General features: G+C 40.0%; 1 protein-coding gene across 4 annotated transcripts in view; it reads left to right on the top strand.

Moving 5' to 3' along the window:
• The window catches only part of LOC144605592 (AMP deaminase 2-like), a 127063-nt gene that overhangs the window by 40427 nt on the left and 71243 nt on the right, over positions 1 to 15393 (top strand). The window contains exon 1 of one of the 4 annotated variants that reach the window (XM_078421026.1): positions 9169 to 9403. The exons of 2 other annotated variants lie outside the window; for them this stretch is intronic. The gene's annotated coding sequence lies outside the window, so the exon portion shown is untranslated. Of the gene's footprint in view, positions 1 to 9168; positions 9404 to 9746; positions 9878 to 15393 lie in introns of those variants that run through there. One more of the 4 variants, XM_078421027.1, reaches the window with a different exon arrangement.

Raw genomic sequence — 15393 nt, 5'->3', positions numbered from 1 at the left:
CCCCTCCTTATAACTGAAAGGCTCCATCCCAGCTTAACCAGTCTCTTTATAACTGGAAGGCTCCATCCCAGGCAACATCCTGGTGAATCTCCTCTCATCCTGTTGAGTGGGCTTTGAGTCCTTCTTATAGAATGGCGACCATCTTATAGTATAGCTGTGATCTAATCAAAGTTTTAGAAAGTTGTACTTGCACTTACATTCCTTGCCTTGACTAATGAAGGAAGGTGTCTGATATGCCTTCTTCATCACCTTATTTACTTGTGCTGATCTACATTAATCCTTTGTCTTGTACACCAAACTCCATTTATTCCTCAATCTCCCAAGGGACTGCCATTCATTGTACATTTCCCATTCTTATAATAGTAAGGACATTATATTATACAGATATAATATTCCTATAGTTGTCACATATTATTGAACTGCATACACTGGCAATTATAAAACCCCAGACCATGCTGGATCAGCTAGAATTTGCTAATAAGTCACATGGAGTAGTAAGCAATATATACTTTATTCCTACAAGTATGAGAATGATATAATTATATAATTATATATTAATAACTAATTAAACAGTTGCTGGATTGTGAGTATACTAAGAGTGATCTATATCTGTATTCAGGTATGTAATCTAACCAATGTCTGAGTAAAATCTTTGCTGTAGGTGGAATAATTTGACAATATTTTATTCTGCGTAATGCTTCTGCTCCTTGCTGGAGGGGTCAAGGAAAGAGCATAATTCTGCGTAATGCTTCTGCTCCTGAATTAGAAATTCAGTCTTCCAGACAAATTATATGGAGACTTGAGTTTAAATCTCACCCAGGCAGCTAACGCATTAAATTTAGTATAGGATCTTAGAATATCAATCTGGAATATTGTATCAGTAATGATAACCAGGAAAAGACTAGATTGCTGTTTTGCAACAATCTGTTTAGTTTGTTAAGGCATGGAAATCTACCATTCTTAGTTAGGCTTTATTATGACCAGGCGGTCTATGTCAATATTGGTGATTTTTAATAACCCACTGAAATAGCTGCATTGTTAAAAAGACTGTTCACTATAATTTCTTGATTTAGGAATAACCATTAGGAATAACTGTGAATGCTTATATTGTTTCTGTACATACAATTCACACAGTTCCCATTCACACTGTTCTCTTTGAAATGTACATTACTCTCACATTTTTTACCATCCAATTTCAAAAGTTTTCTGTGGTGAGTGTGAACTCTGTTAGTTATTGGCATTGAACAAATGCATCACATGCAGCAATAAATATCTATCACAAGGGTTAATCCCAATTTTCTAGTTGTTTGGAAATCTTTGTTTCCAAATTTCCAAATATAGTAGCTCTTAATTAACTGCGATTACAAATACTTTGTCCATTTAGCTCTGAATTCTGGGTTCACATTTGGTGCAGACTGAGAAGAAAGAGGGTTTCTCTTGTATCTAGGAATTGATCATTTAAGATTTTGCACAAGTTTGATAAGCCTTAAATTTGTCACAGATAAAATAAAACAAAAAAAAATTAGTATTCATTTTGTAATATCACTTGATGAGACCACAAAGGTGGCTTGTGCTGGAAATGTCACATTCTTTATTGTGGTTGAGCAGCACAGTTGTGCAGTTAGTAGTGCTGCTGCCTCATAGCACCAATGACCCAGGCTCAATCCTGCTTTGGAGTCATCAACATATGGTGTCATACAGACCGGAAACAAGCGCTGTGGCCCAACTTGTCCTTGCTGACCAAGATGTCTCATCTAAGGTGTCATTTGGCCCGTATCCCTCTATAACTTTCTTATTGGTGTACCTGTCCAAATACCTTTAAAATGTTATTATAATACCTGCCTCAACTATTTCCTCTGGCAGGTAGACACAAAATGCTGGAGTAACTCAGCGGGTCAAGCATCATCTCTGGAGAGAAGGAATGGGTGACGCTTTGGGTCGAGACCCTTCTTTAGTCTGAAGAAGGGTCTTGACCCAAAACGCCACCCATTCCTTCTCTCTAGAGAAGCTGCTTGACTCGCTGAACTACTCCAGCATTTTGCGACTACCTTCGATTTAAACCAGCATCTGCAGTTTTCTTTCCTACTATTTCCTCTGGCAGTTCATTCTGTATATACATCACCTTCAGTGTGAAAAAGTTGTCCCTTGGATTTTGTAGTAAACCTTTCCCTGCTCACTTTAAATCTGTGACCTTTAGTTTTAGGTACCCCTACTCTGACAAAAGGTTTCTGTGCATTCTATTCACCTCATGATGTTAGACATCTCTACAAAATCACCTCTCGCACTCCTGTACTCCAAGGAATAAAATCCTATCCTGCCCACCACTCACTATAGCTCAGGCCCTTAAGCCTTGGTAACATAAGTGTAAATCTTCTCTTTCCAGCTTATGGTTTTTTCCCTATAGCAGGGCGACCAAAACTGAACACAATAGTCTTGTACAACTGTAACAGAATGTCCCAACTTTGATATTCAATACCTTGACTGATGAAGACCAATGTACCAAACACTTCTTCACCATCTACGGCCTCAGCAACATCTTGTACAACTGTAACATAATGTCCCAACTTCTATACTCCGTTCCCTGACTGATGGAGCTAGCGTGCCAAAAGCCTTCTTCACCACCCTATATACCTGCGATGTCACTTTCAGGGAACTATCTATTTGTACGATGGGAATCTGAAATAAAATAGGAAACACTGGATCAGGCAATGTATATAAAAAGAGAAACAAAATTAATCTTTCAGGGTGGAGATTTGTCAGAATGATGAAAGAGAAAACATCCTGGTACCTACATCGTCGGGGAATATCCTGATGCCTGGCTTAAATAAAGTCCATTTCAATCGTAAATGAATGGGGTGGAAACCTGGGAGACCTTGAGTGATACCTCAAAAATGTTCTACTACCTACAGGCAAAATGCCATATTTTATCAATCTTCTCTTCCCCCTGCCCCTTACCCCCCTCCACTCACCACACGCATTGAAGAAGGGTCTCGACCCAAAATGTCACCTATTCCTTCTCCCCCGAGATGCTGCCTGACACGCTGAGTTACTCCAGCATTTTGTATTTACCTTCGATTTAAACCAGCCTCTGCAGTTTTTGTTCCTACACACATTTTCAGTATTTTACTCACTATTATTTTGTTTATGATTCAAGTATTATGTTTGAAAAGATAACATTCATCAGGGCATGCAGATAGATGCATGTAGCATTACTATTTTACAACCTATTGCTGACATATTTACCTTAAAAATGATTTTAATTTGCGTGGAACTGCTTTTCAGATTTTTGTGACAAAGTTTATGATTTATGATCACTGAGCCCGACAGCAGTCAAAACCATTGACCTCTGTGTTAATGTTTTGTAAAGGATGGTTTTAATGAAACATCAACATTGATAAATAAAGTCTAGTTCCCAGAGCAAGGTATATTGGGAGTTTGATTTTTCTAATGTTTCCAGGAAGCATTTGTAATTATTTTTGTCAAACACCCTTATTGTTCAGTGTGATTTTTTTTCAACCCACCACAACAAAATTTGTTCCATATCAAAATGACAGTGCTGAAATTGAGCAGTAGTAACATAGAAAATAGGTGCAGGAGTAGGCCATTCGGCCCTTCGATCCTGCACCGCCACTCAATATGATCATGGCTGATCATCCAACTCAGTATCCCGTACCTGCCTTCTCTCCATACCCCCTGATCCCTTTAGCCACAAGAGCCACATCTAACTCCCTCTTAAATATAGCCAATGAACTGCCAGTTCTCTATCCACATCAATACTGAACCCACAATACCGTGTGCTTTACGTTTGCATACTAATCTCTTATGTGGGACCTTGTCGAAAGCCACCTGGAAGTCCAGATATAACACATCCACTGGTTCATCCTTATCCACTCTACTAGTTACATCCTCGAAAAATTCTATAAGATTCGTCAGACATGATTTACCCTTCATAAATCCATGCTGACTTTGTCCAATGATTTCACCACTTTCCAAATGTGCTGCTATCCCATCCTTAATAACTGACTCTTGCATTTTCCCCACTACCGATGTTAGACTAACTGGTCTGTAATTCCCCGTTTTCTCTCTCCCTCCCTTTTTGAAAAGTGGGATTACATTAGCTACCCTCCAATCCTCAGGAACTACTCCAGAATCTAAAGAGTTTTGAAAAATTATCACTAATGCATCCACTATTTCTAGGGCTACCTCCTTAAGCACTCTGGGATGCAGCCTATCTGACCCTGGGGATTTATCGGCCTTTAATCCATTCAATTTACCTAACACCACTTCCCGACTAACCTGGATTTCACTCAGTTCCTCCATCTCATTTGACCCCCAGTCCCCTGCTATTTCCTGCAGATTATTTATGTCTTCCTTAGTGAAGACAGAACCAAAGTAGTTATTCAGTTGGTCTGCCATGTCCTTGTTCCCCATGATCAATTCACCTGTTTCTGACTGCAAGGGACCTACATTTGTTTTAACTAATCTTTTTCTCTTCACATATCTATAAAAGGTTTTGCAGTCAGTTTTTATGTTCCCTGCCAGTTTTCTTTCATAATCTATTTTCCCTTTCCTAATTAAGCCCTTTGTCCTCCTCTGCTGGACTCTGAATTTCTCCCAGTCCTCTGGTAGGCTGCTTTTTCTTGCTAATTTGTACGCTTCATCTTTTGTTTTGATACTATCCCTAATCTCCCTTGTTAGCCACGGATGCATTACCTTCCCTGATTTTTTCTTTTGCCATACTGGGATGAACAATTTTTGTAGTTCATCCGTGCGGTCTTTAATGCCTTCCATTGCATATCCACCGTCAACCCCTTAAGAATCAATTACCAGTCTATCTTGGCCAATTCACGTCTCATGCCCTCAAAGTTACCTTTCTTTAAGTTCAGAACCGTTGTTTCTGAATTAACTAAGTCACTCTCCATCCTAATGAAGAACTCAACCATATTATGGTCACTCTTGCCCAAGGGGCCACGCACATCAAGACTGCTAACTAACCCTTCCTCATTACTCAATACCCAGTCTAGAATAGCCTGCTCTCTCGTTGGTTCCTCTACATGTTGGTTTAGAAAACTATCCCGTATACATTCCAAGAAATCCTCTTCCTCAGCGCCTCTGCCAATTTGATTCACCCAATCTATATGTAGATTGAAGTCACTCATTATAACTGTTTTACCTTTGTTGCACGCATTTCTAATTTCCTGCTTGATGCCATCCCCAACTCTATTACTACTGTTAGGTGGCCTGTACACAACTCCCACTAGCGTTTTCTGCCCCTTAGTGTTTTGCAGCTCTACCCATATTGATTCCACATCCTCCAAGCTAATGTCCTTCCTTTCTATTGCGTTAATCCCCTCTCTAACCAGCAATGCTACCCCACCTCCTTTTCCTTTCTGTCTATCCCTCCTGAATATTGAATATCCCTGGATGTTCAGCTCCCAGCCCTGGTCACCCTGGAGCCATGTCTCCGTAATCCCAACTATATCATATTCATTAGTAACTATCTGCACATTCAACTCATCCACCTTATTACAAATGCTCCTTGCATTGAGACACAAAGCCTTCAGGCTTGTTTTTGAGTAGCAGTACTTGAGTAGCAAGAGCCATGTATCATTTTCAGTGTAGGGCATTGTATGTAAATAACTAGGTTTACTATTGATTTTCCATAAGCCTATTTTTTGTCAAATATTCTCCTGACAATTTAATTAAATTCTTTTACACATATTTGCATATTGCTTTTGTATATTTTTAACACATTTTCAAGAGTAAACATCGAACAAGGTAAGCATATTAATTTAATTTATGCAAAGTATTGTTGGAATATGGATATTTTGGTAGCTGAGGATGGAGATGGCAGGATTATAGATTGCACCTTGATATCAGAATACCAAGAATGTCCTTTTATCATTACACACCTGGGAAAAGGGTTGTAATTTGGAGGGATTACAACTCTAAATATTCTGTATGCAGTACTAACTATTCCTAAATAGCTATTGTCTGGAAAGTTTCCATGAGAAAATTAATCAGATGTTTATGTAGGTGTCGGCAAAATATAACTTAAATATTTGCTTGAATGACGAAATGAAATCAAAACATGCAATTCCATGGTCTCATTATTGTTATAATTTCCTAATTATATTGGACTTGTAAGCTAAGTGGGAGTTGGAAGATATCTGCTTTTCCACGGGCTAAAGCTCCTTAAGGTTGGAAGAGGCCAGCCTGCTTTTTTGCTTGGTATACCATTCAAAATGATGGCTCAACTTGCCCATCCCACCCCATTCTAACGTCCGTCAGCAGCCAACAAAAGCAGCACAGTCGTATTTCTTTTACAACCTATCCTCAACTGAACACTTCCGTTCAGTACGCCTTAACCTACTTGATCTCCCGGTTGCTCAGCATTTTAACTCCCCCTCCCACATCCCAATCAGACCTTTCTTGTCAGAGTGAGGCCCAGTGCAAATTGGAGGAACAGCACCTCATATTTCGCTTGGGTAGCTTACACCCCAGCGGTATGAACATTGACTTCTCTAACTTCAAATAGCCCTTGTTTTCCCTCTCTCTCCATCCCCTCCCCCTTCCCAGTTCTCCCACCAGTCTTAATGTCTCCGACTACATTCTATCTCCGTCCCGCCCACTCCCCTGACATCAGTCTGAAGAAGGGTCTTGACCCAAAACGTCACCCATTCCTCCTCTCCAGAGATGCGTTCTGTCCCGCTGAGTTACTCCAACTTTTTGTGTCTACCCTCAACTGACCCTATCCAACCTGGCTTATCAGTTTTAAATAATTTTCCATACCCAACCCACCAATTTCCATATCCAAACCTGCCATAAATAAAACAATCTCAAAGTTCTATTTTTCAGCTAGAGAATGAATCATCAAATGGGGCGGCACAGCTGGTAGTGTTGCTGGTTCACAGTGTCAGAGACCCATGTTTGATCCTGACCTCGGGTGTTTGTGTGATGTTTGCACGTTCTCCATAAGACCGCGTGGGTTTCCTCCATGTGCTTCGGTTTCCTCCCAGATCCCAAATACCTGAGAGTTTGTAGCTTAATTGGCATCTCTAACTTGTCCCCTAGTGGGCAGGGAGTGGATGCGAAAGTGGGAAACATAGAACTAGTGTGAATGAGTGATTAATGATCGGTGTGGAATCGGTAGGCCCTTCGATCAATCAAACAATCAAATATTGGTGAAGAATAGAGAGCGCATGCTATGATACTCGGCAAACTATTCTAACCTGTATAAAGTTCTGAGCTGGGCCAATTCAACCTTAATTTGAAGGTTTTATCAGGATATGAACCTGACCCAATCCAAAACCATCAGAAAAACAAGGTATATTTGGGCAGCTAGAAGTGGACCTAAATCATACAGAACAAGGAGGATTTTCCTGCTTTTGAATGTCTCGATCTCAGTGTTGTTCCTGGTTCATCAAGTAGGTAAAATGTACAAAGTTCCCAATTCTCTTTGAACATCTATTTATGGACACACCATTAATTATCCACCACCATTAATGTTGAGGCTTGCACTTATTAAAAGTAATTTTGATATTTGTGCAATCCTCTGAGAAAGTCATAAAATTAACTTTGGATCTCACATTACAAATGTAAGTAGATAAGAAATGGGAGCAGATGTATGTCATACATTCTCTTGAGCCTGCTGCATTATTTGAAATTCTTCGTCAGTTCCACTTTCCTGGCCAATCTCCATCGTCTCCCTTTGCTCACATGGAGTCTTACCGTATGGAAACAGACCCTTCGGCCCAACTTGCCCACACTGGCCAACATGTCCCATCTACACTAGTCCAACCTGGCTGTGTTTAGCCCATATACCTCTAAACATGACCTATCCATATACCTGTTTAAATGTTTCTTAAGTGTTGCAATAGTACCTGCCTCAACCCCCTCCTCCATCAGATCGTTCCATACACCCACTACCTTTTGTGTGAAAAAGTTGCTGTGTCAAAACTTCCTCAGAGTTTATGGATCTCTCCCTTAAATAATGTGTTCGTTGACTGATGGCTAGGGCTTTGGATCTTGTCTGTGTATTATGGAATGGATTTGCATTGCATGTCAATGGATTTTGATCTCTGTGTATGTATTGGCAGCACAGGGCTGAAACTGATTCCATGTTCCCTAGGGTTTCATAACTCCGAGTGAAAGGATTTCTGCTCATCACTGCAGTAAATGGGCGGGGACTTAAAACTGAGATTGTGCACTATTGAAACCCCACAGGCAGACTTCCTGGCCCCATTTGGGGAGGTAACTAATTGTCAGGCAATATCTGTGGAGAAATAGACAGATGATGTTTGGGTGGGGGGCCGTCTACGAACTTTACATTTTGCTCAAGATTCCAAAATCTGCAGTTCTATGTGTCTGTAGTATTGATACCTGTGCTGAGTTCTTGAAAACTTGACAAGTTACCCTGGTCACTTAAACATTGTAAGTACCTGCAGATGATGCACTTCAAATGCCAATACTTATCTGGAAATGGACATAGAGTGTGATTTTTAACGCGGTTAATGAATGTACGACTCGAAGGAGGACACGGGGTGGATGGGAAATTAATACACTGACCATTGAGCTATTTAGCATATCGCCGTGAGCGTAGACGTAGCTTTCTTTTGTGCTCTACACTACATCCTTGGAGGGAAATGACAGACGACGTTGCGCCTTGAAGGTGGATCACGACCTCAAACGTCGTCTGTCCATTTCCCTCCACAGATGCTGCCTTACTACCGAGTAACTCAAATTCCACGATACTTTAACTGGTACATGTGACAATAAACTGACCTTGGCCTTGAAACCTCCAGTCCCTCCAGCAATTTGTTTTTGCTCAAGATCAACTGCAGCCGATTGAGTCAGCATTATATATCAACTTCTCCGGAACTGTACCTGCTGCACGGTGAAGTGAAATGGACGAAGGATCACGACCCGAAACGTCGCCTGTCCATTTCCCTCCACAAATGCTGTCTGACCTGCTGAGTTCCTCCAGCACTTTTTGTTTGCTCGAGATTCCTGCATCAGCAGTGTCTTGTGTCTGCATTGTACCTCCAACTTCTCCGGGACTCTGTGTGTGCATCGTGCGTGGCTTGAGAGGGGCGTGGATTGGGCGAGCCCCTCCTCTCTCTGCCAGCTGGAAGGTGGCAGTGATTGTTACTACCATCGGGCTGTTTAAAAGCAGCTCGGTGCTGAGGCTGAGGACTTCCGTTGATTTGTTCCCCGTGGACAAAACGGGGTCTGGCAAAGCAGAAAAACCCCAGCCGTTTCCATCAGATGACTGCAATAATTCCATCCATGTCTCGTTTGTATGCGTTATTAAATTCAACCTAGTAGAGGAAACGAGTCTAGAAAATCTAACACAGCATCGCCTCGCAACCCCCTCCCCCATCTCACTCACTCCCACCTCTTGGTGAGTAGCACATTGCTGGATGCAGCTTTTAAATACAAAAAGTTGCAGTTTTCTGTCGCGCTAAAAAATAAAATTAATAATGTATAAGTTGCAGGTATTGTATTGCAGTGCTACATTTTTGTAATTAAAACCGGAATGCTGAGAAGGCACGTTCAATATAATCGTGCAATGCTTCTCTATGAAACCAGAATAGCCTTCGTCTCTGCATTGCGTGGTCTCTCTCATTCGCTCAACCGCAGCTTGCTCTTGATGTGCACTAATTTATTAACTGCAAGAGGTAACTGATATTTGCGGTTAAATACTGTAGCTGGTTTTTGACCAGGTTATGCAACGGTGATTGCAGCATAAAGGATTTAATGTGATGGGTGCACGGGAGCCCCGACCGCCCCGACGTGGCAACTTCAACAGCCTGACCGCGGGAGAAGACGGCAGGGGAAGAGAAAAGACATTCTGGCCTTCCATCACAGTGAGGAGGTGACTGGAGGAGACTCACTGTGATGGATGTTTCTTTTTTTGTTTGTTTTGTGTTGGCTTGTGATTGTTTGTGTTATTGCTTATTTTTATTGCTCTTATTATTGGACTGTGGGTAACGGAATTTCGTCCAAAAGACTTGTTTTTTTAGGTTATTAGACCTATACCTGTTATACCTGTTAATAAAGGTTATTCTGATTCTGATTGTGACTTACTGCAGTTGTCCACTTGCCCATCGAGTGTCTGTGAATGTCTAGTTTCTCTGGGCTGAATTTGTAATCCAGTTCTGAAAGCCCGTCCATTCGACGGAGATGCACCTTTTAATCATGCGTCTGAGGCGACTGGCTGCCGTTTATCCTGCGGTTAGCTGCAGCATCCTGTGTAATAGGTTGCTATAGATTTCTGTTTTTATGAAATACATGGAATGTTATACTTGCTTTGCTTAAAGTTTTAGTAACTTGTGGATGAAACGCGGCCATTCTAATTTGTGGGAAGATTCTTAAATTAGCAGGTGTGCGATTTGAAAATTACAGAACATTTTCAGATTTTAAATGCGAAATTTTAAGGTCGCTTTATTGATTTTATTAAAACGCATTTCACAAAGTAGTTGTTGCATTTGATACACAATTGCACCTATATATGATGTGACTGTAATTAATTTGTTTTCCAATCGTATTAATTCATCAAATGCACACAGCTAAGCAATTTTTTTCATTGTTCAGTTGGAATGGGGAAAGGTGGTGGAAATAACACTTAAATCTATTAAAAAATGATCAGGCATTATTTGTGCAGAGAAAGTGATTTTAATCAGAAAATAAAGTAGATAATTGTTAACCAAATATAGAGACCTGGAAAATGGCCAGGAGGGGAAATACCTAAAAATATATGCTCTGATAAGATAGGAGACAGGAGCATCAAACGAGAGAGGAATGATGTTGCAAGAAAAGAAAAATGGGCTGTAAAGCAGCAAAAGATGGATTCAAAGACACAGTTGCAGAATTGTTACCAGCAAGTGGTTATGACTCAAATAGTTGGTACAGAAGATTGTATGGCAAGCATGGAAAGATGGAATGTGTTATACGAGCTTCCATCATTTTTATTCCTTTCATATTACTCTTGCGTTTGACTTTTGATTTGAAAATGTAACAAATAAGTGTTCCTTCCGTTGATTGGGTGTTCATCTCCAGCTCTGTATAATTTAATCAACTAAACATAATTATGACATTTGTTAACAGTGTCAAATGCCATAATATTGCCTTGCTTTATGATATTGCAACATCTGATTCTTCTAACAGTTCTCTAGCCGCCTCCTTTATGAAAATAATTGGAATCTGATGACCAGTAGGTCAGGAACTCTGATGCTTTGTACATCTAATGCCATGACTAAACATTTCATTGTCAATTTATTTAGCTATGAGGCTTGCATATTCCGGCCTGCAGGATCTTTGCATCAGTATGCTTTTATCTGCAAAGGGTGTTGGCTTCTTTAACTCTTGATTTTCTTTTTTCGGTTAGGATATTTTGGGAACTTCTTTACAATTAAAATTGTTCTTACAAATCTAAATGTGTTACATGCAATATATCATTCAAAGTAAATGTATGCAATACATATTTACATTTTGAGACTTTTTAGTAATTGGAATATTCATTTTCGACATTAATTTGAGCTGAAATGGAGACATTTGTGGATTTCGAATTAAATAATGTAACAATGAAAATGCCTGTGAGTTCCTCCTTAAGAGTAACAGATTTTAAAGTATGATTTTTAAACTTACGACCACTAAATTTGATCTGGTTGCTAAAGATCTAAGTTGTATACTAATGAGAGAAGAAACACTTTATTTTCAGAATTTCTTTTGGTTGGTAAAGTGTGTACTACATGACATGGTTCTGATACATTTCTTCACATTGGTTTACACTGCTTTCACTGTTGCTCTATTATGTAGATAATATTTTCGGGACATCAAACAAAAAAAAACTTTCTATGGAATGCATTAGAGAAATATTATTAATAGAATCATGCAATCTTCCCCGTGGGGACACGAGAAAAGAAATAGAAGCAGGGGTAGGTCATTTGGCCCCTTGCACTTGCTCTGCCATTCAATAATGTATGACTAATGTTTTCCTTAGTGCCACTTTCATGTGCCATATCTAATTCCTTTAATATCTAAAATTCTCATGATCTCCATCATGAATATCAGGATTATGCATTTATTACCTTCAGTACCGTTCTTTACATTCCAAATATTGGTTAACCTTGGGTTGAAAGCATTGCTTGTCATCTCGGTGATAATTGGCCTGTCCTATATTTTGCAACACGGGAAACATCATCCCTCATAGAAACAAGGAGCTGCAGATGCTGGATTACAAAAAAAAGACACGCAGTGCTGGAGTAATTCAGCAGGTCAAGCACCATCTCTGAAGAATATGGGTAGGTGACGTTTCGGATTGGGATCCTTCTTCAGACTGTGTTCCCTTCATCTAGTTACCCTATTTAAAAAAAAAAATGTTTTAATAATATTGCCTTTCAATCTTCTAAAAACAGAGGAACACAGCCGGTCAGGTAGCATTTGTGGAGCGAAATGGACAGTCAACGTTTCGGATTGGGTCCCTTCTTCAGACTTTTTGAGTAGAGGGCAGCAAACTGCTAGAGGGAAGTCTGAATGGAAAATTACCATTTTGTTTAATTTCTTCTTGTCTGAGAAACCTACCAGGAATCAATTTGGTAAATTTCATTGCACGTGTTCTATCACTTAGCTTAACTAAATTTCACTCAAGCCTCTCTGCATCCATTTCGCAACTCAGACTGTCACCCAGCTTTATTTCATCATTGATCTCCTCATCTAAATCACTGACAATGGATTGTTAGCAGCACATGGCCAGCACTGATCACTGCGACATCTGACAAAGTCTGCCAATCCAAAAATAGCCCAATTATACCCTCTCGATTTCCTTTCAATTAACCAATCCTCATTCCGTTGCAATTTAGGCTTCCCAGTCACATGTTCTCTTTTTTAAAATTCCTTGTGTGGCATCTTATCAGAGGCCTTCCAGAAGTCCAGATTCATCACATTCACTAATTCTCCTTTAGCTACTTTGCTAGATACAAATTCAGAATATAGATTTGTTCAGCATGATTTTGCATTTGTAAAGCCACATTGACTTTACACAGTCTTATGACAGTTTTTAAGTCACCACTAAAAGAGGCAACCCCCAGGTTATGTCCTTTTGGGTTACGGAAATTGGCCCTTACAGAATTCACAAATCACTACCCAAAAAATTGTAGGATAAGAAAGTAAATAGATGCAAGATTCCCTACCCTGGGTTTGAAAATGTTTGACATATTCTACCCTAATGCAATGCTTATGCATTAAGCTAAGACCAGTGATTTTTTTTTGGAACAAGAGGAAATCAAAGTAAATAAGAACAGATGGGAAAGTAGGATTGCATGCATAGGGTTAACAATGGTCTTATTGAATGGAGGACTGGAGTTGTTCATTGGAAGTCTTATTCTTTGTTTTTCATAATAATCAAAATCATAATCATACTTTATTAGCCAAGTATGTTTTGCGACATACAAGGAATTTGTTTTGCCATTTCATCATACCAAAGCATCAGAACACACAAAATACATTTTAACATAAACATCCACCACAGTGACTCATCCATATTCGTCACCATGATGGAAGGCGAAAAAAAGTTCAATCTCTTCCCTTCTTTGTTCTCCCCCGGTCGGGGGGTCTCAAGCCTTCCATTGACGGAACGATCTTGACTCCCGTAGCCAGCGGCGTTTGGGCCCTCCACATCGGGGCGATCAAGCTCCTGAATCGGGGGGGGGGGGGGGATCTCAGCTCCCCCCGCGCCGGGCAATCTGACCCCAGGTCGGGGCTGGTCAAAACCTTCAGCGGCTGGAGCTTCCCAAAATTGGTCTCTACCCAAGACTGCAAGCTCCTCGATGGTAAAATCCGCAGGCCGCAGTTGGAGCGTTGATCCCAGGCAAGAGATTGCATGCTCCGATGGCAAGTCCACGGCCCCGCGGTGGGGCTCAAAGTCAGTCCCAAGCAAGACGTCCAGCTCCAAGATGTTAGGCCGCAGAGGGACCAGAGATGCAATCCTGAAAGCAATCACGTCTCCGGCAAGGTAAGAGATTGAAAAGCAGTTTCCCCCAACCCCCTCTGTCACCCCCCACATAAACAAACCAGAGAACATTAACACAAACTTTTAAAACATACTAAAAATAACAAAAAGGATGAAAAAACAGACAGATTGTTGGCGAAGCTGCCATCGCGGCGCCACCCGGTGGATTTTGTATGCTCCACAGTATTTAAATAGCAAGTGTGATGAATATACACACATTTAAATATTGTGGAACAAGAAACTGAATGAATGTTAGTTAAATGTTGAAAGGATCATATGATTAATGAGGGGAAATCCTTTTATTGGTGGAGAGATAGGGAAAAGTCAACAATTTTTAATAATGAGGAAAATTGTAAGGAAAAATGTTTTTGAACGGCTTTGTGAAGAATCAAGGGATATAAAATTAAGTTTAATCTTAAGAAAGTAATTTATAGTCCCTAACCCTGGGGATGCTGGTACCTCGTAGAGTTTTATGAGGAGAAATGACATTTTGATGCCTTCACCCAAATGTTTACAATTTGGGAAAGGAATGTTAATTATTGAACCTAGCATTATTCCACAGAGTTTCCAATAGAATTTACTGGCTGGCCTTTATGACATATTGTGATTTTCTGTTTCTAACCTCGTAGTCCAAGGACAGAAAGGCCAAATTGTTGTTGTTAATATTTGTATCTCAGCATAGTCTAGGTTGTAAATGTGTGCATTTTTTCAGTTTAAAGTAGTTACCATGGCAGGATGGTGATGTAAATGATATTTGCTGAATGCAAATAATGAGGCATGCCACATGTGCAGATGACCTGTTTATTGCAATTCTGGTAAATTTACCACTTTTTTGTGTACGAATAACTTGTTTTTCCATTATCCCTTGGGATTCTACTATATATTTGAGAATTACCACTCCCATTAATTTTTAAATTGAATAACAAGTTTTAATTAACAAATTTAGATCACCGTCCTGCCACAATGTCATATCCAACTAGGGAATCCTTTATTTTCCCTTCTGAACTTGCAACAAAATTAGCTGTCATTAAATGAGAGGATGTACGATCCCACATTAATCCAAAGATGTCACAATAACTCACTCCAACAATAGCTAATTGCTTAACTAGGCTGCATAATATCAAATTTAAATTATAACTATGTAAATTGACAAATTGCACAAGTATGAGTTGAATTACACGGCATAAAAGGAGAAAATTGCATTAAAAAAAACAACCAATTGCAAGAATGTAGGCTTCACAGGATGAGCCAGCATTTAATTGTCCATTCCCAATTGCCCTAATGTCTGGTGAGCAGCCTTCTTGAACTGTTGCAGCCCAAGAGGCGTGCGTGTAGCTACAATGCTGTTAGGGGGATGATTCCAGAATTTTGATCCATTGTCG

The sequence above is a fragment of the Rhinoraja longicauda genome, chromosome 24, assembly GCF_053455715.1.
Source record: "Rhinoraja longicauda isolate Sanriku21f chromosome 24, sRhiLon1.1, whole genome shotgun sequence".
NCBI classification, from domain to species: domain Eukaryota; kingdom Metazoa; phylum Chordata; class Chondrichthyes; order Rajiformes; family Arhynchobatidae; genus Rhinoraja; species Rhinoraja longicauda.
Note: the sequence above shows the minus strand (reverse complement) of the source record. Positions and strands in the feature narration are given on the sequence as shown.